The following is a 22,795-nucleotide window of genomic DNA, read 5'->3' on the forward strand; positions in this document are numbered from 1 at the left end:
ATCCCTGGAGACATTGAGGCCAGACTGGATATGGTTCTGGGCAACCGTATCTAGTTGAATCTTCGCAGGTGAGTTGAACTAGATGAAAGGACTTTTGAAGGTCCTTTCCAACTCAAAACTATACTATGATTCTATGACTAAGTATTTGAAGAGTGGATAATGTTGATGTTTCTGTATTTATAGCTTTAAAAATGTGTGGAACATTAAAATAAATATAAAGAGGAGTGATCTCTATATTGGGTTCTCTGGAGGCAGTATTAGTCTCTCCTGAATTTGAGGATTTGTGTCCTTTCAAGGACTGCTTTAAAAACATTTCCTTTTTTATAAAGCAGGGGTGAATTATTGTGTGGACATTTATATAAAGTGACTTGGCTGCATGCTTAATAATAACCTACATATTTTATTTGTGCTGTTCTTATTTTTAAACTAGGATCTCAAGTCAGTCCCTTAAAAGACGGATTGTTTTGTATAAGGCATGTTAGATTGTCTTGAACAAAGTACCTTCCCTATTTTTAATTGGCACTTTTATTGCTATGATTTACGTTCACAGGGTGAGGGCAGCACTGTTCCTCCAGTGGCTTAGACAAGTGTTAAAAGTTAACTGCAGGGAGGGAGAGTTTGTTTTTAAGCACAGCTTTTTAATGAAGTATTCTCAGCATGACTTTGCAAGTACTCCCAAGTTAAATCTACCTGTTGTGGTTTCTGTTGTCAAAGTGGGCAGAGGTTTGTACAAGGCTCAGGAATGCAGCTACAATAATATACTTTCAAATCATTTGTTAGAGTATCCTTCTGGTCTTCCTGGACTGCTGGTCTTCTCACCATTTCTCCATGTCTTCCTCCTCCTCGTGTCCATTCACACCTTTTGAGCCCCACCCTGTGTCTTGTGAGACCTGTGCTGCCACCACCTTCCCCTGGGCTCATAGATATCCTTGAGAGGTGGCTGTTAACCTAAGGGGCATGGGGAAGGAAACGCAAACCTGGTCTCTCCAACTGCTTGTCATTAGAGGAGGAACAGCAGTGGGTTGTGAGGGAGCCCCAGCTGAGTGCATGGGGAAATTGAAACCCACTGCCCAGTCACAGAGTTGCATCTGCTGCTGTGGAAGGAGAGTGCCTTGGCTCTTGCTCAGAAAGGGTTAGTCATGGCCCCACTGGAACACATGGTGTAGGTACCACTGACTCCTGCTTTGCTGATGGGGACCTTGTGTTTGGGACTTCTGATAAGGTGAGAAGGGAATGACAACTTGATAGTTATCAACAGCTGCCTTTGCTGGATCAGTCACCAGGTCTGTGTGTGTTGTTTATATACTCAAATGTAGGAATATTGTTCTGGCAAGTGCATTGCCAAGCTCAGATTCTCTTTTCATGCTCACATGCAATTAACTTGCTAGAAATTTCAGGGAGGGGATGAAAATGTTGCAGATAGTTTGTAACAACTGGTAATAAGCCATAGCTGATCAAGCGTAAAGTGTGGGCTGTTATTTTGAATGGGTGTTAAAGCAGAAAAGTAAGCCTGAGTTGGTAAGGTCAGCATAAGAAATTTAGGGTATGTGTTGCTTTTCTTGTATATTATTCATAGAGAATGTTTCCTTTTTTCCTTAATGAAACTGCTTTTGCCACGTGTGTCAATCCATCTTTAATCCTATATAGAAAGATCCATGGCTATATCTGATGAGAGCAGAATCTGCTTGTGCATTTGGGACTTAAGATATCCCTTATGCAGGTACCAGCTCAGCAGTTAAGCTTATTACAGTAATTCTGTTGTGCCATTCAGGTTGTTTCTCACCCTTCCCCCAGTCAGGCTGTTCAGCAAGCACCCTCCAAGCGCGGAGTTGTGGGGAGCATGGGAGGATGCTTTGCCACGATTACTGCCCCCTCTTTTAACAACCAAAAAACAGTGTGTAGAGCTGCAAGGAGGGAGGATCCTCATCCTGCTTCTTGCAAGTGTGCATGTTTGGATTTTCACCAAGCTGCGTGCGATAAAACAGCACTGAAGGCACCCCGGTTATGTTCCCGCCCAGGTCATAAGTGCCACTTGTGCCGTGCTTGCTCTGTGAAAGATCAGCCTGCATGTTTACATCCAGAAGCTCGACCAGGATGACCATTTTTAGTTTCAAGATGTGCTTTTCCCAGCAAATGTATGTGTAAGGCTGGAGTCAGGGATAAGCATCCCTCGAGGGCAGAGCACGGCAGGGTAGGGGAGGGAGAGATGGCTGCAATTCCTGGTTGTGCAGGGCTGCCTCTCCTCCATCCCCGCGGAGGGATGATCCCATTCGAGCAATCAAGGGAAACTGGCAGTTTTTTAGCAAGCCCCAAGACTTTGCAGATGACTTTTAGGAGGGTGGAACAGATTCCTTCTCCTGACCCTGAGGTGTGTCTAGTTTTGGGGCCTGTGGCTGGGGGGAGGTAGATGCAAAAACCATGCTTTTGTCAGATCCGAGGCAAATCTGCAGTATAAAGGTTTCTTTTGCTGAGAAGTGGAAAATGTTGTACTACCGATAGATCTAAGGACCTGGGTGCTGCTGGCACATATTTTTTTGTTTTTTTTCTTGAATTGAGAGCCGAGAGCGAGCAACTCCAAAACCAAATCCTGTAAAGCAGAACCGGTGAGTTAATATCATGTTGTGCTGTGCAGCACAAATGGTCAAGAACAGCCATTTTCAGATGATTTTGTTTAATGTCGTGATTAATTTTATTATTTATTTATTTATCTGTTATGGTACCAGTGCTCTTTTTGGTGTTCTATTACTGTTCTGCCTTTTGAACAAGGCATGGTGGGGGCTTCTGTTCGTATAGGGGAAGATCCTTTCTATGGAGTGACTCTGTGTTCCCAAGCGTAAAATTTCTCTGTAGCCCCAGCAGCACTTTTCCCTTTTGAGGAAGATGTAGTTCAAGTTTCCTCCGTCTTTTCCGTGATTTTTAAGAGAAAGCATGCTGTTTTGTTCTGGCCGAATTTGCAGATGCATTGCTGGAGCTCCGGTTTTCTCTTTCCTGACAATTTAGTGGTTTTGCACCTCTCATAAATAATTTGATTAACTGTTAAAACTGGAAGAGGCTGTTTGACATTTATAAAACTAACGGAAAACTTGAGTAACACATGCATTATAGGAGATGGCCTCTCAAAAAGGGAAGTGATACAAAAGCTGCTAATGTTTTCCTTGTTGACAAACCTGTTTGGAAGAGATTTTAAATCCCTCGCATCTGTGCAAATGCAATTTTCAGGCTGCTGATTTTTTTCAGGCTATTAGTATTTTTAACAGGAATAGACCAGAGCAGGGAATTCCTTCCTCTCTCTCCAATGCAGTACTTTGTTTTTTTCAGGGAACTTGTCTTTCAAAAACCACAGTTCGGTAACTGGGTGCGGTATCGAAGTTTACCACAGAAACTTCCAGAGGAGAAAGTATTTCAGCAGGAGCTAAATTCCTAAAACCCACAGTAAAACTCTTCAAGTGTAAAAGCATTGAGATTGCATAGTGAAAATGGAGAGATGGTGAGGACTAACAGATGAGACATCGGGGAGAGTGGGTTGCTCATGCAGGTCAAACCCTAGGCTGGTCGTACTTCTGGCTTTGGTGCTTGAGGCTTTTAAAGTAATGGTGGTGTGGCACAGTGGTTCCTCCGTCCCGAAGAGGTGCCCTGTCTCTTGTCAGCCCCACGGCTGTGCCTTCCCCAGCCCCGCGCCTTCTGTTTGTGCAGTGGAAGGATCTTTAGCTTTGTGGCTCCTCTTTGGAAGTGGTAAAAGGTACGTCAGAATATGTATTTGAACTCAAAGTATGCATCCGTTATTTGCATTGGTAGCGATTCTCAGGCTGCTGCGGAATAGCCCAGGCTTTGCGAGGTGCTGAATAGCTACGCGGGAGTCGCAAAGTGCGTCTTTCTCCGTTGCTTTTGTGGTCCCCGCCCAGATTTGCTTATCCTACAGGGCTTTTCTCTGCCTTGAAGGCAGAAGCTTAGCAAACAAAGCGCTTTCAAAAGCAAACTCTGAAAGTCTATCTCTTTTGTAAGGAATTTCTAAATGAATACCGATCGTCGTTCACTGAAGCCTGGGAGGTAACCGTTCTTACCTTTTTTTTTTTAACTGCATATGAGGGATTTTGCAGCAATGCACAGATGCTTTTTTTAATGCGCAGAAGCAGCAAGATTAAAAAGCAATTACCCTAGCCTGAGAGGGCCGTGGTCCAGAAAATTCATTTTCCAAGTCGATGGCTTTTAGGCCAAGACAGAAAGAAAACTTTTAAGTACGAGAAACAAATTTCTCCTGTACTTTGTTGCTGTGAAACTTGAATTACTTTATGGACACTTTTTGCCGCCCTCCAGTGACCCCTCAACTCCTCCCTGCCCCCTAGCAAGTCATCTGCCGCTTGTCGGTGTGTGTGTTCAGACCACTTAAAAAGCACTGTTACTGAGATTTAGATATCATTTGCATCAGATTAGGGATGTATTGATTTTTCAACACAGGATAACTGTTGCTAATCAGCCACTCTTATACACTGCTTTGTAGGCTAATTAAAGACCCAGGTGTCACTTTGTAACTGGTTTTTACTTGCAGTGAATTAGTCAAGTGCATTCCTCTCCTCCAGTGCATATATACGCAGGTGTCTTTTCTGGCCACTGCAACAAAAGAAGAACTTCTCTTCGCAGGAGAAAAAAGCTTCTGCTGAATTTGGTGTGTATGGAAGATGACAGTAGAGCCTTGCTGGGAGTTTGAGGACTGTGGCTCCTCTGAACATGGCATATTATCAGAAGGGTTGCTGCTGAACTGTGTTTTACAGCCACGAGGGATTAAACTGCTTCCAGCACACAGATAGCAGGGCCTCTGCTTGCTTGGCCTTCAGAGACCTAAGAAACAGTCACGATTTGTGAGGCTTGGGAACAGGCTGCACCTCAGCTGGGTCACCGAGCTCCTTTGCAGACCCAGCCATGGAATTCAATACTCCCAAGGGGGAAGTATGCATTGAATTACTGTGCCATTACCTGTATCATGCTGCTCTGGTGAACAGAACTGCCTTCTAGCTTCCTCCTTCTTCTCATTGATAACTGTGGCACCAATAGAATTAGCAAAAAGGAACATGTAAGACAATGCTAGTGTAATAGCAAATGTGCTGTCTCACTTCAGCTGCTCTTAATCTCAGACTTTAATTGAGTATGAGAGGCTGGTGAGATGTGCTGGGTAAGTTTAAAAAAACAGACCAGACCAAACCAAAACCAACAAACCAAAAAGCCTCACTGTGAAAGGGGAAGAAGGAGCTGCAGCACAGGTTCAGTGTGTCAGGCTCTGCTTGCACTTCAGGGTGCACAAGGAGTTGGGAGGGACACAGCTGGGACAATGACCCCAGCTGACCAAAGGGATATTCCATGCATTATGGTGTCATGCTTAGCATATAAAGCTGTGGGAAGAAGTGTGTGTGTGGGAAGTTTGTAGTGATGGCGTTCGTCTTCCCAAGTAACAGTTACATACAATGGAGCCCTACTGTCCTGGAGATGGCTGAACACCTGCCTGCCAATGGGAAAGAGTGCATGAATTCCTTGCATGTACTTTTCATGCATATATGGCTTTTGCTTTCCCTATTCAAGTGTCTTAAATTCAACCCACAAGTTTTGTCACTTTTCTAATTCTCTCCCCCATCTCGATGTAGGGAGAGTGAGTGAGCGGTTGTGTGGGATTTAGCTGCCAGCTGGGGTTAAACTGTGACACCCTACTAAGCAAGAGGCAAAAAAGCAGCATTTAATCTAGTTCATGAGGATGGTGACAGGCTCTTTGTGAGTGGCTTGTGACTATGGGGAAATCGCATGTGAAGGTGACATCAGTGTGACAATATAAATCTTGCTACTGTGACTCCAGAAATGCTGAATGTGAGTTGAAGATGTAGCTGATGTAACTAAATGTGAAATGGAATGTTTGGCGTTTTAAAGCTTGTTTTCAGCTATTGTGCCTGTGCCTATCCTTTCTTTCCCTCCTGCATGAGATGTTATAACCTAAAAATAAAATGTGTTGTGTGGGGGGAATGGGAAACGAGATGGTATGACAGATTTCAGCTTTCATTGCACCAGTGTTTGCTCTGTGTGAGAGGTTTTCTTCTGGTCAGTGAAGTCCATCTAGGTCAGAGTAGTTCAGACCATTCATTGTGCAACTGAGACTGGGCTAATGCTCATCTGCTCTCTGCCCTGTAATTAATGAAAGCCCCAAATAGAAAGGGGAGATTGAAGAAGGCAAAAGGTTGTTATAATTTCTCTGAGGTGGGCATAACCCTTTTAGATCTCTGAAAGAGAATGAATTTGTTTTCTATGTCACTATCCTTATGCACTGACTGGGAAAGGTCTCTTGGTGAGGTGGTGACAAACTGTTATGCCATTGATTTAAAACACTGGTAGGTCACTGGCAATATCTGGCCTGTCTGTGGTAGACAGATGACTTAATTGAAATAACCAGGATAGCTGTGTCTTTTTCCAAATGTTTAGAGAAGAATTTGAGTGGACAGGAAGGCTGAAGGTCACTTTTACAATCCATGACATGTAAATTCAAAGGTACAAGGTAGCTTTGCCTGTTGCTCTTTGTGCTGACTGGTAAGATCGCTATGGCTTTTAGTTTGACACGCTTGACACTTGCTACAGCATAGGTGCTCTTTGCACGCCTACTTCCATGTGTTTCAGAATTAGGCTTTCTCTCCCAGTGCATTTGTAAGCATGTGTCTGTGGAGAAAGAAAAAGAGATCTCATTTTTAAAGATTGTAGTTGTCTTGTAAAACCTGGAGGTGCTGTGTGATCCTTTTTGTATATGAGAAGCCTGCCTTTCTGCCTCTCCTGTGCTTTCAGAGGTGTAGTTTTTCTTCCCCTCCCCCCTTTTTTATTTTCCTTTTTCTAGTTTTTTTTTCTTTCCCCCTTTTTTTTTTCTCTCCCCCTCCCCCTAGCTAGGACTTGAAAATCTTGTATGACTTGGCTGCTTTTGGTGTTCCTACCTCAGGAAGTACAGCCGATGGTTTTGTATGTTGCATTTAAGCAGACCAGCTAATTTTGGCTCTTAATATGCCTGATGTTAGTTACTTTTCTCTCCAGTGTAAGAAAAAAAACCTGGAAAATGAAGTCTGTCTGGTTTTACTGTCATATGATGGTTGTGATGTGCTCATTATCTTCCAACTTGTCCAATACTAAGCAATAATCTTTATTTTTTTTTTTTTTGCTTTTTGGAGCGAGACTGATATTATCTGTGTTCACACATAAAATCTGCATGCTAGTGCCAAGGGGTCTCGTCAGGAACCTGTAATAAACTTGCTAGCTCTTGCTTGAGACTCATCTAATATTTTTATACTTAAGTGTTATGCAAGACTAGTCTCAAACAAATCTTGTGGGGCTGAAGTTAACCTCATAGAGGGTAAGCACCAAGTTGTTCAAGGTTTATTCAAACTTGTTTCTTTTGGTTTTTTTTTTCTGTTTTGGTTTTTTTTTTGTGTGTGTATTGGATTGTCTGGGTTTCACTGCTTGCAGTTCCTGCAGTTCCTGTTTGTGTAAGGTCTGACCACACAGGGTGAGCTGCAACTTTTAAGGCAGTATGGTTAAGACCTATGTGAAGGTCCATGCTTTTTGTAGTACAAGAAGATGGCTTATCAAACTGTAGGGCATATTTTTCTGCACATACATTTGTTTGTAACTTGCTGTTTTGTTACCCCAGCTTAGAATCTTCTAGTGTTTTTTAAAACTATAACATATGTAGTGTTAATTTGCTGTAAATGTTCATATAGGGAATTAAACAGAGCAGGAAAACATTTCCTTACCTGCAGGTCACTGTTTTAAAAGTTCTTCTCCCCCCCCCCCCCCCCCCCCCCGGTTATATTTGGTTAATTCTACATTTGTAATGTAGCTTGAGTTAAGTCCATTGGTTAACTGGGCAGTTTATGGAAGCGAGGAACTGGTGCAGAACCAGTTTATGGTTGGGAATTCCCTGGCAGGGTCAAACAACAAAACCACAACCCAAGGAAAGTGTGCACCTGAGCTCTAGGCTGGCAAACCTGCAGAGTTAAATAAGGAGACAGTATAGAAAAATGCACTAAACAATAACTATGACAGAACCAGTACAGTGGCGCTGGAGATAACTGTCCCCTGATCCCTCTTTCCCTTTGCCTAGCTCCCAGTTTAGGTGTACTGGCCTTAGCAGGAAGGTACACCTCATCTGATTGAGCTTTTGCTGCTCTGCTAAAACGGGGATCAGGAATCAAATACGTTGAGAGCATGCCTACAGTATGTCTTTAAATAAGTAGAGCTTCGAGTGAAAAAGGAGATGCTTCTTTGCTTCTTTTAACGATAATGTTCTTAATATGCCTTCCAGTTCTGTACCCCTGGGATAAGTGAGTTGTGTTGAATTGTGACTTTTTTAAAAAATATTCTGTATCGACTGTTATGCTTTTGTCTCTGGTGACCAATGTGTAGTTAATTCCTCTTCTCTCAAATAACAGCCTAACTAATGTGCTTTAGGAAGTTTTGTTTTTAAGGTGGGCATGACTATTGTAAGTCTTAAGAGATCTGCTGGCCTTCACTACTGCAAGTTAAATTGCAGACCAGGCTGCAGGGAAAACTCCTTTTACTTTTATAGTGGTTTTCCATAGCCTGCTTACCTTTGAAGACCCCATATTACTCTGCTGCGACATCCTACTGATGCAGTGGGCTGCTCTGAACACGGAGAGAGTGAGATGGCGCCCTTGCTTCCTCCTCTGCTTGTTCTCAACCATGTTGTAACGACCCTCCTTAGCATCTGTTAAGAGCATTCTACTCTGCTTTTTGTTTGTGCTTTTTGCTTTAGCAAAATAGTCTTTTATAGCTCTAAAGCCTTAAGGAATAAATTTTCTGGCAATAACTGCAGGAGTTGCAGCTCTTTACTGTGCTAATGCTGAAACCTGTGTTTTTCTTTAATGTTTCTCGGAGCCAAAATGTTTTTTTTTTGAGGAAAAAAAAAAGGCATTTCACCTTCTGTGTAAACCACTTAAAGGCAACCTTTAGCCACAGTGTGGAATGCAGCCATTGTGAACGTTGCAGTGTGAGCAAGGACCTCTCTGCATAGTTGAGGGCCAGGGTTGGGATGTCATGGGGCAAAGTGTCATATCTAAATGTTAATTTTGATGAGCATATCACACTCCAAACCACTTATAGTGTGAAAAATTACTGGCATCTGTAAACAGATTAATTTTTATTTATAGAACAGTTCACACTAGTTTTTCTTACCAAAAATTGCCGCTGAATATTGCTGCGTAGTAAGTTGGAGCAACTAGAAATGTATTTACAGAGTGCTGGCTTAACACCAGCCCTATCAGGTTCCACTGCAGAAAAACAGACCACAGGTGATGGCAGAAAAGCATTGGAAAGTGAATCTGGTAGGTATGGTTTAGCACTGACACTAGCGGATGTGTATTGTCCCACTGTTAACCAGTGGCATTATCATTTGTCATTCATGCAGTGCCATGGTCAGCTCTGTCACCTGCTGGGAGAGTTGCTGTTCCGTCCTTTTATTCTGTAGGCTGTTTAAATACTAAAGAAAATATGTAGTATGTTGTTGTCATTTGTTGAATGTTGCTAGCAGCAACCAAAGTGATGAACTTTTTTTGATATTTAGATAATTATGCTTTACCAGAGATGATTTACATTCATGAAAGAATGTAAATACCAGTTGTTCTGCTGCTTGAAAATATTAGTATGACATCTTAGGAATCATGAAGAAGCCTATTGAGATGAAGTCTATTTTTGCATAATTCTTCTTGCACAGAAAAGGCATGTTTCTCATATTTGTTATTTTACAATAAAGGATTTCTAAAACATTTCCCACATGTTATTACAGAGAAGTGTCTTCAATCTGTGGTTTGTAACCTGACATATGTTTAGGAGAAAGAGCTGAGGGAGAAAACCCTTGACAACTTAGAAGTTAGGTGGTAGTAGTGTAAACATACCTGCTTGAATCTGTAAATAGCCTGGAAGCCAGAAATAAGAATTTCTTTCCACCTTATCTGTGTGGGAGATGGGATGCAGCAGTAACTGGAGTCCCAAGGATTTGGAAGTGGCATGTAGTCCCCTTTCTGCACAGCAATAGATGTGTTTGCTCTCATTGCCAGATAATGTTATGGATGCAAAGTTTGGCAGGGATCAAGTGAGTTGGTGTGGGAGGAGGGGGAAGCTGAAGAAGTGTTTGGATGAGAGATTTCCCAAGCGTTCATCCCCTTAAACCTCAATACAGTTTTAAGAAACTCCTGGAGCTGAATGTAGTCAAAGCCTCAGATAGAGCCTTGTCAGACGCCAGGCACACTTTCAGCTGCTCTTACATGTTCATTCAACTTATGGAGCAGAGCAGCTTTGATTTTTATTTTTTGTTGCATGGGGATGGTGTTAACTTAAAAACCCTGAAGCTTGGGGTGACTGAATTTGAGGGTTGTAATAGTGGAGGCAAATGCCAAGCTTTTATTGTGCGATGACAACGCTGAAGGGAATCTCTGTGGAAGGTGGTCACTGAACGTGGATATTACTGGCTTCAGCCCAGAGATGTTATGGGAATGATACCTTCTGTTTTTCCATTTCACAGCCTTTCTTTGATTGAGTTTTGCTGGACAGTAAGGTGAATTGAAAAGGAGGTTAAAATAGCATGGGATAGCTGCCCACACAGGCATACGTGGCAGTTTGTTGTTCCAAGAGCAGTGTAATTATTTTGTAAATTGTGTAGAAGAGACCCACATATAAAGTACAAAATGATATTTTAAGAGCTTAAAAAGGTTTAAAGAAACATCCTTTATAAATGTCATTGTTGCTAACAGCACATTTTTCTGTACTCAAAACAGCTTTAACTGGTGAGGTAATGTAGGGTGAGCTGCTTGGGTACATTTGGAGTTGCATTTGCCAGATAAGTGGAGAATGTGTTTAGGTTTCTTTGGTTTTGTTTGTTTGGCTGGTTTTTGTGTGGTGGTTTGTTGTTGTTTTTTTTTTTTTTCTCCAGTGAAGGTTTTAATGTGCTTCATGAAGCAGGTTGGTTTTAGCTTGCTTGAAAAGCTTGAGCAATGGACACAAAACTTGTCAGCGTGTTTCCAGCTGTCCTACTAAGTATCTCCTGACCTCCTTGCTCAGGAGAACCACTGACATCCACTGATGATTCTGGAGTTTGAACTCCATGCAGTGCACCACATGTCCTTGGAGGAGCTGCAAGACCAGAGTAAGCTGGTGTTTGCCTTTGATGCAGGGCACAAAGAAGACATTCAGTCACCAGCTGAGTGTCAAGTTTCAGAAGTAAATCTGAACTAATGCTCTTAACCCTGCCGGAGCTGAAAAAGCCACACAACAGATCTGGTTTTGTGCTCTGCTTATTTGCCTTAATTTCTACAGACTGCAAAGTCTGTAAATGACCTTGTCTCTCCATTCTGCCTGTCCTTCCTTTGAGATCGGCATGTATGCGCACCAGCATACATTTTAGTTTTCCCATTCTTCCCAGAGTATCATCACCACGACTCTGCAGGAACCATATTCCAGCTAGTGAAGTCTCATATGGTACCTGTTCACATGTTAGAGGCTGAAAATAGCCCCCAATAATTTCTCAACTCTCTGGTCAATGAAGGGTGCATCTCCTTTTACCAGAAAAGTTATCTGGATTCCTCTTTTTGTAATAGCTTTGTATCAGCTATTACTTTTAAAAAATGCTTGGAATATGTCTATATGGAATATGTCTAACAAGGGCCTCTTGTTTCAAAGCACTTGCAAAATGGGAAGAGCTAAGTTTAAACTGCTGTGGTTTGTTTCCTAGTCAGTAGATAACTTGACAAGGAAGGCTTTTGTTTGTGAAGTCGTGTTTAAATATAGTGTGAATTCTGACACATGCTGTTGCTTGCAGGTCGAGGTGAACCATTTCTGTCTCTGTCCCCTTAGCACAGGCATGTAGACTGTGCTTGTCATGGAGTCCTCTGCTTTCATCCCATTCTCCTCCAGCTCTTGTAAAGCCAAAATAGCTACCAGTCAATGGAAAATGATCCGTGAGATGGCAAACACCAGTTTGGTCAGTAAAAATAAGCAGTATAGTAGGCAATTTGAAGTAGGTCATACTGGTGGCAGAAGACAGGATACTTTGTTCCTGTTACTGTCTGTTGCAAGACTGACAGCGAGTTCTGTATCCAGTTTGTACCCTGCATTCCTTATCAATGACATGTTTGCATAATGAGCTCACAAGGTATAGTACTAAAGGTCACCAGGTGAGGGGAAGGCTTGTCATTTTCTAGTTGCTTTTCGGGAAGAGGCATGTGACCTTTTATGAGTAGGTTTGCTGATTACAGGTTGAGGCAGTCCTTGGTGGATTTGCCAGTAAGCAAGGAACATGTGTTTCAGAAGCGAATATTGTAGCAGTCAGCATTGCATTCAGAAAAATGTTACAACAGTATGCCTTGAGATTATGATCAAAGCTGAGGCTTTCGAGAAAGTCCTTATAATAGATACATATGTGTATGTGCACTAAGTGGACTGTTAGTGGGAGCTGTATGTAATAGTGGAAACTTCCTTCCAAATAATGATTCAGAAAGTATTATCTGTCTAAATAACCTGACCAAGGGTTTTTATAACCAGGGGAAATTACCTAGATAGGTCTAACTGCTGATATCCTGAAAATGACCTAACTATGAGTTAGTTGCAGTGTATTTCATTTTATTAATGTTTTCTAACCTATTCATAGCTTGTTTGGTTTAGAGTTAACTCATCTCAGCTGTCTATCTTCAATTATTTTCTGGTGAATATTGGAAATTTTTAGCATCTCACCCTTCAGGGGCGGTTGAAAATGTTAGTATCTACCAAGTTACTTCACAGTGTCTTAGTGTTCATCTATTGTAAAGATTCCAAGTGTCTCTGGGCAGCTGGGACCCTAAGTGGTAAAGGGACTCAGCAACGTTGGGGTCAGATTTGTGGAGAGGTGTGTGTCCCGTGAGGTTTTTTTTGGAAGGCTGCAAGGTGGGGAGGAGGTCTGAGGGGGGAAATTACTATTTTAGAAACAGGGGAAGAGACCGTTTCCTTTTAACGGATTGCTGTTTGTTGGTTAGTCATGTGTTAGACCTCCAGTGACATGATCTAAAAATAAACCCAGGCAACAGGCAAAATGGGGTTTTGGATCTGGTTGTTTCTTACTGGAAGTGGCTTTCCTCCTTTGTTATATCTCCTGTCTGTCCTGTAGTTATTTAGTAAGAGAACTCAAAAGTTGTCATCTTACCTGGTGCTCATGCAGTCTCCCCCTCCCCCCTTCTAAAAATTATGCTTCACCCTATTTACACCATAAAATGAAAGTCAAAGTTGGTGTTGTACAGTCTAGTGCAGAAAGTACACAGCTATCTTAAATGTGAGACTGGTCACAGTCATGTACTTCTGTGTTAGAAGTGCAAATTTTAATAGTGAAGAAGGCGTGCTTGCTGCAGTTTCGTTCGTATGTCACTGAAGTCTGAGCTTCCTCCCCTCTGTTTTGTTTACAGAGCCTTGTTCAGTCAATGACATGTTGGAAGAACTCACAAAGGTAATCCCATGAGTAAATCTTGCTAATTAACATAATTATGTTGCTGTCAGCAGTGATAACATTTTTCTCAGGTCTTTGGGACACTAGGAATGAGTTTGCAGCATTTGGCTACCATCTTTCCATACAAGAAATGGGCTGCCTCCTTTAGTGCTTCACCAAGCACTGATTAACAATGCGGTGTGTCTGGCAGAGGGGGAATTATCTCTAAATCTTCCTCCAATAGAAATGGAATCTAAAAATATTATGCTTTTTTACGATTAAAGACAAAAAATGTAAAATGGAGGTTACTCTAAAATACAACAGCAAAAGCTGGGGTGGGAGAGGGAAGTATTTGGGTAATGGTTCCCTACTGCAGCTCTACATAAAACAAATTAAGGTCGTTCTTTTCTTAAATAACCTTTCACTGGGAGTGAGCTCTACCTTATTGCTACATGATTTTATTGTCTCTGCAGGAAGTGTGCACAGGCAAACAACTGTAGATTAGGAGTAATCTGCAAAATAGTTCATGATTAGTATGCCTTTGGAGAGGTTTTCTGTGTGAGAACTGCATCACAAATTTTACTGGCTTATTAAGTTCGAAGAATTAACTGTGAGGAGGATTAAAATGACATCTTAGACATTGGCTAAACATTCTGTCAAAATCCCTTGCGTTGTCTTTTAATCAATTAATTTGGCTTCTTTAATCCCCAAGTGTACTGGGTTGGCCATTCATGCAAGTGATCTATTTAAGCTGAATTTCTCCAGTGTATTTTAAAAAGTACTTTGGTGTGTCTGGCAAATGAGAGGCAAACATGCCAGTGAAATGTGCCTTGCCTTCCTGTGCTAGGGTGTAAAATGAAAATGCTGCTGTAATCATTGAGGTGCCACGTTTGGTAGCTGGTTAACCCAGGCTTTGCAGACATTCCTGATCCTTGCTGCTTATGTTGGATAAGAAAGTAGACAGCAGCCTACACTTGCTCATTTTGCAACAGTGCCACTTGTATATATGTGTTGAGTGGAAAGGAAAAGAGGTAGAGGAGAATCCTCAACACCTTCATGTCTGTGCTTTGCAGGCACAGCTGATGGACCGACAAGACATTTTTACTTCTGTAAAGTCTCAAAGTTGCCCTTAGATGTGGATATATATTCTCCTAAATTGCACAGATGGTTGGTTAGCTTATAATTCTGCAGGGATGAGAAGGATGTTAGCATTCACCTGAAAAACATTTAAATATTAATAAAAGGAATGTGCTCTTTCTGGAAATCCTGCAGGTTTCTGCAAGCTGTAATTTATTTAAATGCATTCACCAGAGATGCAGCTTCTACTCTAAGCCTGCCCTAAGCTTGAGTCTTTGCTGGTTATAGTTTATTAGATGACGTGTTATAAAATGATGCATATATTCTGAGTTAGCTAGCAATGCAGTAGAGAGTGTTTGGGTGCTATTGACAATGACTGGTAGTTCTTAGCCATCTTGTGATAGGGAAAACAGGACTGGCAGATGTTAATTTTAATGGCGTCAAAACCGTCAGAATTGCTTCTCAGCTGGTGCTTCCGCATTAAAGAAGCACTGCAGATGTTAGAGCAAGCGATATCACAGACATAGAATCATAGAATTGTTAGGGTTGGAAAGGACCTTAAAATCATCTAGTTCCAACCCCCCTCCCATGGGCAAGGACACCTCCCACTAAACCATACCACACATGGCTTCGTCCAACCTGGCCAGGGATGGAGCATTCACAACCTCCCTGGGCAACCCATTCCAGTGCCTCACCACCCTTACAGTAAAGAACTTCTTCCTTATATCCAATCTAAACTTCCCCTGTTTAAGATTTAACCATTACCCCTCATCCTATCACTACAGTCCCTAATAAAGAGTCCCTCTCCAGCATCCTTATAGGCCTCCTTCGGATACTGGAAGGCTGCTCTGAGGTCTCCACACAGCCTTCTCTTCTCCAGGCTGAACAGCCCCAACTTTCTCAGCCTGTCTTCATACGGAAGGTGCTCCAGTCCTGTTACCATCCTCGTGGCCCTTCTCTGCACTTGTTCCAACAGTTCCATGTCCTTTTTATGTTGAGGACACCAGAACTGCACACAATACTCCAGGTGAGGTCTCACAAGAGCATAGTAGAGGGGCAGGATCACCCCCTTCAACCTGCTGGTCACGCTCCTTTTAGCGCAGCCCAGGATACGGTTGGCTTTCTGGGCTGTAAGCGCACACTGAAGCCGGCTCATGTTCATTTTCTCATGGACCAACACCCCCAAGTCCTTCTCCGCAGGGCTGCTCTGAATCTCTTCTCTGCCCAACCTGTAGCTGTGCCTGGGATTGCTCCAACCCAGGTGTAGGACCTTGCATGGTTAAACTTCATGAGGCTGGCATCAGCCCACCTCACAAGTGTGTCAAGGTCCCTCTGGATGGCATTCCTTCCCTCCAGGGTATCAACCGAACCACACAGCTTGGTGTCATCGGCAAACTTGCTGAGGGCGCACTCAATCCCACTGTCCATGTCAGCGACAAAGATGTTAAACAAGACTGATCCCAACACCGATCCCCGAGGGACACCACTCGTTACTGGTCTCCAGCTGGACATTGAGCCATTGACCACAACTCTTTGTGTGCGGCCATCCAGCCAGTTCTTTATCCACTGAGTGCTCCACCTCTCAAACTGATGTCTCTCCAATTTAGAGACAAGGATGTCGTGTGGGACAGTGTCGAACGCTTTGCACAAGTCCAGGTAGATGACATCAACTGCTCTACCCCTGTCCGTCAGTTCCGTCACCTCACCATAGAAGGCCACCAAATTGGTGAGGCAGGATTTCCCCTTAGTGAAGCCATGCTGGCTGTCACCAAGCACCTTGTTGACTTTCATGTGCCTTAGCATGCCTTCCAGGAGAATTTGCTCCAAGATTTTGCCAGGCACAGAGGTGAGACTGACTGGTCTGTAATTCCCTGGGTCATCCATTTTCCCCTTCTTGAAAATGGGGTTATATTTCCCTTTATCCAGTTGTTGGGAACTTCACCTGACCGCCATGATCTTTCAAATATGATGGACAGTGACTTAGCAACTTCATTTGCCAGCTCCTTCAGGACCCACGGATGGATTTCATCAGGTCCCATGGACGTTTGTATGTTCAGGTTCTTAAACCTGACAGAGCTGAGTGTTGTCATGTTATATGCTAAAATAGAAGTGAGCTTCTCTCGTGCTGTTATGGCTTTGTATCACTTAGCAGCGCCAGAAACTGACCTACTTCCACAAAGATACATGCAGTTTAAGGAAACTGGGCTCTGAACTTGTCAGTCTATACTCCAGCAGGGCAGAAGCCACTGCTGTGTGAACAGAAGGGCCTTACTCTGGGGGAAGGAGCGCAGAGGATGAAGGAGTTTGTCGCACAGGGTAATTGATTTAGGTGAGGTGGATCTTTTATGTTCTGAGAAGTATATAAAAAATGTTAGCATTTTTAAAAAATAATGAAGTGCTGCGTGTGCCACAGGAAAGATAGGAAGGAGCTCTTTTCAAACCTTGCCATACAGTTCTGTTGTCAGTGTAACTTTTTTCTGATTGGCTCAGAAATAATTCTGTATGTGGTAGAAGGGGAGTCCTTCAAGGGCTTTATACATTAGAGTAAGAGTATACAGCTAGTGTCAAATCTCTTTTGAGTGCTTGTAGTGTTCAGCAGCAGATGCTGATTCATGACTTGCTCATCAAAAATCACAGAATCATAGAATAGTTAGGGTTGGAAAGGACCTTAAGATCATCTAGTTCCACCCCCCCCTGCCATGGGCAGGGACACCTCCCGCTAAAATATATGTTTGTGTTTGAGTGCCAGTTTATGCTTTACCATCTCTTGGATCAGGGTGGGGTGGGGGGAGAATGACAGGGGACACCATTTTTCCTAGAAGAGTGGGTACGCAGAATTTGGAGCTTTCCCTTTGGGTGCAGGGAGGGAGACACCAGGCTGGCTTTCTTGCTGTTCATGCCAGTGCTGCTCTCAGCAGATGGGTGACTTCTTGTACTGCATAAAACTTTGCAAGCAAGTGAGTGCTTGTGAGCAGAGGGAGTATGATGTGTTTGGGAGGGTGGCTGTTGTTAGGAGATAATAGCATAGTTACTCATGGAACCAGGGTCTTCCTCCTTACTGAAGACATGCTGGTAGATGTTCATGGGATGGATAACTTGTTTTATGTTTTGTAGACATTAGCTCTTATTAGTGCAACCCTACAGCAAACAGGGCAGGATAGCAGGGTTTTACTGAGCAGCTTTGTTGCTGGCATTGTGCCATGGCTTCATCTGGATCAACAAAAAGCAGAGAAGAATCTTCTGGCCGCTGGAGTCTGGGCTCAGAGGGGTGTTTGGAGCAGGGGGTGCCTCATGGCACTCTCCTTGAAGTGTTCTGATGGATTAATCTTGAGGATGAGGCAAGAATTTCCAAATAATCCTAAACCTAGTTAAAAAGGAGTCCAAGAAAGCAGAATTGTGATGATGAAGGCTGCTTGCTTCCCAGCAGTCAGTTATTTGGATTTGGTTTTGCTTCAGCAAGCAGAATTTGATTTCCTACCCCATCCCCCAACTAGTATTTGAATGCAAGTGTATGAATCACACTTTTCTAACTAATGTGAATGGAGTAGGGAGACCATCTGGTTTTCTCTTGCCCAAAAGTTAACTCAAACAGCCTTGCAAAAGGCGGCTGGTTCTCTTGCAGATTTCCCCCCTGGTTTTGCCTCCCTTGAAAGCTGGAATCTTGGGTGAAGAGTGTATCTGCTTCCTAGCCACAGGGCTCTGTGGTTTGTCTACTGCTGCCAGGTGTATCGTTTGGCTGTGCAAAAGCTGAGTAACAGGGATAAAGAGAAGCCTGTTACCTGGGTGCTGCCACTTGGGGATCTTGGTCAAATGCATTTTGATTTATACTTTGTTTTTGCTTTGGTGCAGGTGCTTCCTCTCTCTTGTAAATGATGTTGATTATCTTGAAGAATAGCAGAAAAGGCTTTCAGACTTCTTCCTCTGCTCCCCCTGCAGCTTATTTGTCAGCAAAACCTATTGTCTTGTGTGATGCTTGGTTCAGAGCCTGGGTGACTTTATCAGCTCACTTCAAAGAAAGCATTGAGATTTATTTCTTTAGTTTATGCTTCCAGTGGCAATGTGTGTCTCAAGAGTTGTTCTGCCTGATCGCTCTTTTTGTTAAAGAAAAGGTGCTCTGCATTTCACTGGAACTGGGTATGACTTTCAAGAGTGAAACACTGAGATTCCCATGGTTTTGTGAATAGATGACTTCTGGTCTGTGGTACCCTGGACCAAATTGAGTCCTACTTCCAGGTAAGGACAATTAAGAGCAAAGAAGATGCAGTTTGTGTGTAGATGCTTCCAACCCCTTACTTCTTATGAAACCTTTGCCATTCTGGCTGTAGAAGCTAGTGATATGTTGGGTAGACAGCCAGAGCTGGAATACCTGGTTTCTGTTCCCAGTTCTGCATTAGATGTAGAGAATGACCTGCAAAGAGAAAGTAAAGGGGGCATATGCCACTTCTTGCTGCTTGTAGTTATGCCTTTGTTTTTCAATAATCAGTTGAAACTGCAAGGATTTACTGAAAGACATTGTGGGAGATTTTCCTGGTCTTGTTGGTTTTGATCTGTGCTTTGAAAGCTTCATGACTGATGTAGGAGCTAGAGGAGTATTGTAAGAATCAGAGAATAAAAATGGAGCTGTTGGGCAGAGATTCTAGGAAAGTGTGTGTGTTTAAAACTGTTACTTATTTGTTTGTAACCTGCTTGACAAACACACTGAACAAACCAAGGCCTTCCTGTCCCAGTTGGGGAAGCTGCTGCCTCTTTCTCAAAGTATTCTTGAATATTAGTGAGGCTGAACTGGCTGTTCTGAGAGGCTGGGAAAAGGGACAGGCTAGAAAAGCAGCTTTCAGTTGTCATTCTTCTAATACAGTTGCAGTTCTTCTTGCAGCTGCCCCAGGCAAATTTGTTTTTGGAAAGTTGGTTTTTGCCCCTCTCCTATAGATGTCGCAGTACTGCATGCCTCTAAATCTCGTGTTGTACAGTTAAGATGTTTAGTAGTGCTTCTGCAGATACTCGTAATAAATACCATCAGTAATTAAAAATAATGAGGAAAAAAGTCACAACTAAGCATCAGTGCTGCTGAAAATTAGGGAACTGATTTATTTATTTATTTTTGTGTCCCTTGTAAAGTGAATTGTTATGATTGGTTTTCTGCAGTTGCTGCTTTCTGAAAGCTGGCACCTATGTGACAGTTGTTCTGGACAAACTGTAGTACTTAGCTTGTGTCACAGTTTAGCCCCAGCTGCCAGATAAATCCCATGCAGCTGCTCACTCACTCTCCCCATGTTGGGATGGTGGAGAGAATTAGAAGGGTAAGAGTGAGAGAACTCATGAGTTGAGATAAAGACAGTTAAATAGGGGAAGTAAAAACCATATACGTAAGAAAAGCAAACCAAGGAATTCGTTCAACACTTCCCATGGGCAGGCAGGTGTTCAGCCATGCCCAGGACAGCAGGACTCCATCAAGTGTAACTGTTACTTGGGAAGACAAGTAACACTTGTCACTATAGACTTTCCCCAGCCCCTCCTTCTTCCCCCAGCTTTATATACTGAGCATGACTCCATAATGCATGGAATATCCGTTTGGTCAGTTGAGGTCACTGTCCTAGCTGTGTCCCTTCCCAACTCCTTGTGCACCCTCAGCCTATTCAAGGTGGGGTGAGAGACAGGTGTTTTTATTCTGTGTAAGCACTGCTCAGTGAAAAGGAAGATATCCCTCTGTTTTATGAACACTGTTTGCAGCACAAATCCAAACCATGGCCCCATACCAGCTACTATGAATAATATTAACTACTCCAGCCAAACCCTGCACAATCAGTCATGAAAAAATTCTGCTTTCTGTATGCTCCTTCAACTATATAAGTATTAAGAGTGGAAGACACTTTTACCAGACACCACAAGCTCATGTCACTGTATTGATTCAACTTTTGTTTTCCCTGGATCCAGTACACAAACATGATGAATAATGTAGTAATCTATTACTTAAAGTTTAATGCAGGTTTAATAGGGGTTGAACATCAGTGGGTACAGTGCAAGAGGTACAAGGCTGCTTTGCTCCATGGAACAAGATTCAAACCAAATACCCTTGGGTGTGTGGCATACTTTGTAATTTATGTAAATATACTACTTGCAGGTGCTTTGGTACTTCACACCTCTCAGTTTTTTTGTGTATTTGTCTCAGTATATGGCAACATACGTCCAAACTCACAGGGTCACAAAGCACATGGATGTCTTGTTCCTGAGATCCAGGGATCTGAGTACGCTATCAAGATACTGTTGTTTTTTCAATGACTTCTCTCCCCCCTTCTTTTGTTTTTAGTTTGAGTGCTATTTTTTAAACAAAGGGAAAAGTTCCCTTTCCTCAATTGTTAGCTTTACAGAGCTAGAGCCTTAAAATAATCCAGGAAGCCTTTTGTTATATAAATATACTCATCCTCCGGCTTGGCACTCTGTGCGCTTTTATATAGCTGCTTGCAGAATTCTCTTTAAATTTAAACTTCAGTGGCTTTGAAGGAGAAACTGAATGTTAATTTTTTATAGCACTTACTGGTTCTGACCATGGCAGCTCTCTGGACTCAGAAAGCAAAGCAAACACACTGATTGCTGTGTAATGACAATGTGACAGTGATTATTTAAAGCAGACAGTGCAGTGTAAGGCAGTGGTTTATGGCTGGAACTCAATTTCTGCATCTCTTAATGATTCTTGTGTAAGCTTGTTACTGTCAGGTATGCTTTTATCCACAAAATTTAACTCCATGGGAACAGAGCCTCAGCGTGTTTTGTGTATTTTGAAAAGATTTTTACTTAAGTTGCATGTTCAGAAATAAAAATATGTATTAAACCAGCGAAACTTGGAATGGTTATATTAAAATTCCAGTGCAGACTTGCAGACTACTTGTTAGTTTAACCGGCACGCAGATTTTCAGCCATCAGATTTTCCAGTTAAATGGGTCACAGTCGGCTAGGGCAAATGTGGTTGTGTTGGTTTTTAAACAAAGCAACCTGTCCACCCCTCCAAAACCCTATGAACAAGCCCCAACAAAAATACCCCACCACCCTGTGAAATGTCAAATGTGCAGGAGATAATCTCCATTAAATGCAGTGACTAGTTTCTGGGTGTTGTCTTGTACATGTAAAAGCAGCTTTGGGGAAATTTATTAATCACGTATGTAACTGAATGTGGATTTAGAGTTTTACTGTATCCTCTGTAGGACATGAGTTCCTTGGGACATTGACTTTTTAAGTAATACCTTTGCTGCTAGGAATGCTTGTGCTTGAAGTTGCCGATGACGGAAGAGGTGACATGGCAGACTAAAGCCTGAAATCTGCTGTGTCAGCACTGCCTTTATTCACCTTCTGTAAGTAACTGGCAACACGTTTTACAGCACCACCCGGCCAACCTGCTGATGGTTTTATCCTTGCTCTCTGAAAAAGTGGGTAATCCATCTCAGTTCCTGTTTGACGCCCTTACTAACACCCTCCACCCCCAACTTTTTCCAGATGCACCTGAGCTGCATGCATCGAAACTATCCCATAGAAGTGGGAATGGCAAGGGGATGTCGCAGGATCTGCATGGGTGGTTTTGGTAAAAAACACAGAGCCTGCAGGTTACGTTTTAAAAGTGAGGAGGATGAAGAGTGAACATGTGCAATCCCCTGGGAGTGCCTGAATCCGGGTTGTGGTCTGATGTGCTGCTGCTGCCTTCTCCCATGTCAGTGTTATACCAAGAGAGGAGTGAGTAGTCCAAGTAGAAAAGCAATGGTGTAACATCTTGGGTGCTTACCCCACACTGAGTTTTGGAGGAGATATTGTATGTTCCCTGTGATCAGTTTGTTTGGATCAATCAAATTCAACTTTGGTAGATTCTCTAGCCATTGCTGCTTATTAAATAGCTTGGCTGGATCTTTGTAAGCAAGTAGCATAACGCAGGTAGCTGCTGATAGTTTCACTCTTGTCTCTTAATTCATCTGCTGTTAGACACCAGCTGCTTCCCTGTTTCTTGGAAAAGGCAAAGTATGTGCTAGCAGGAAACAACACAGTTAATGAAAATAGGCCATACATGCTGCTGATTAATCCTTAATCCAAGGAGAGAATCTTCCTTTTCCAGTGTAGTGGTTTAACCCCAGCCAGCAGCAAAAGCCCCACACGGCTGCTTGCTCACTCTCACTGTGTTGGGATGGGGGAGAGGACCAGACTGGTAAAAATGAGAGAACTCATTGGTTGAGACAAAGACAGTTTACGGGGAAAGCAAAAGCT

At 42.7% G+C, this 22,795-nt stretch overlaps 1 protein-coding gene across 4 annotated transcripts in view; it reads left to right on the forward strand.

The window, feature by feature from the left end:
- The window catches only part of SGMS1 (sphingomyelin synthase 1), a 99,237-nt gene that overhangs the window by 10,154 nt on the left and 66,288 nt on the right, over positions 1–22,795 (forward strand). Inside the window, exon 2 of one of the 4 annotated variants that reach the window (XM_061446778.1) lies at positions 13,458–13,498. The exons of 2 other annotated variants lie outside the window; for them this stretch is intronic. The gene's annotated coding sequence lies outside the window, so the exon portion shown is untranslated. Of the gene's footprint in view, positions 1–13,457; positions 13,499–22,795 lie in introns of those variants that run through there. One more of the 4 variants, XM_061446810.1, reaches the window with a different exon arrangement.

Source organism: Pezoporus flaviventris, unplaced genomic scaffold (genome assembly GCF_033815535.1).
Source record: "Pezoporus flaviventris isolate CSIRO_AGI_PZ_B2104156 unplaced genomic scaffold, CSIRO_AGI_Pfla_v1 ptg000001l, whole genome shotgun sequence".
Lineage (NCBI taxonomy): Eukaryota > Metazoa > Chordata > Aves > Psittaciformes > Psittacidae > Pezoporus > Pezoporus flaviventris.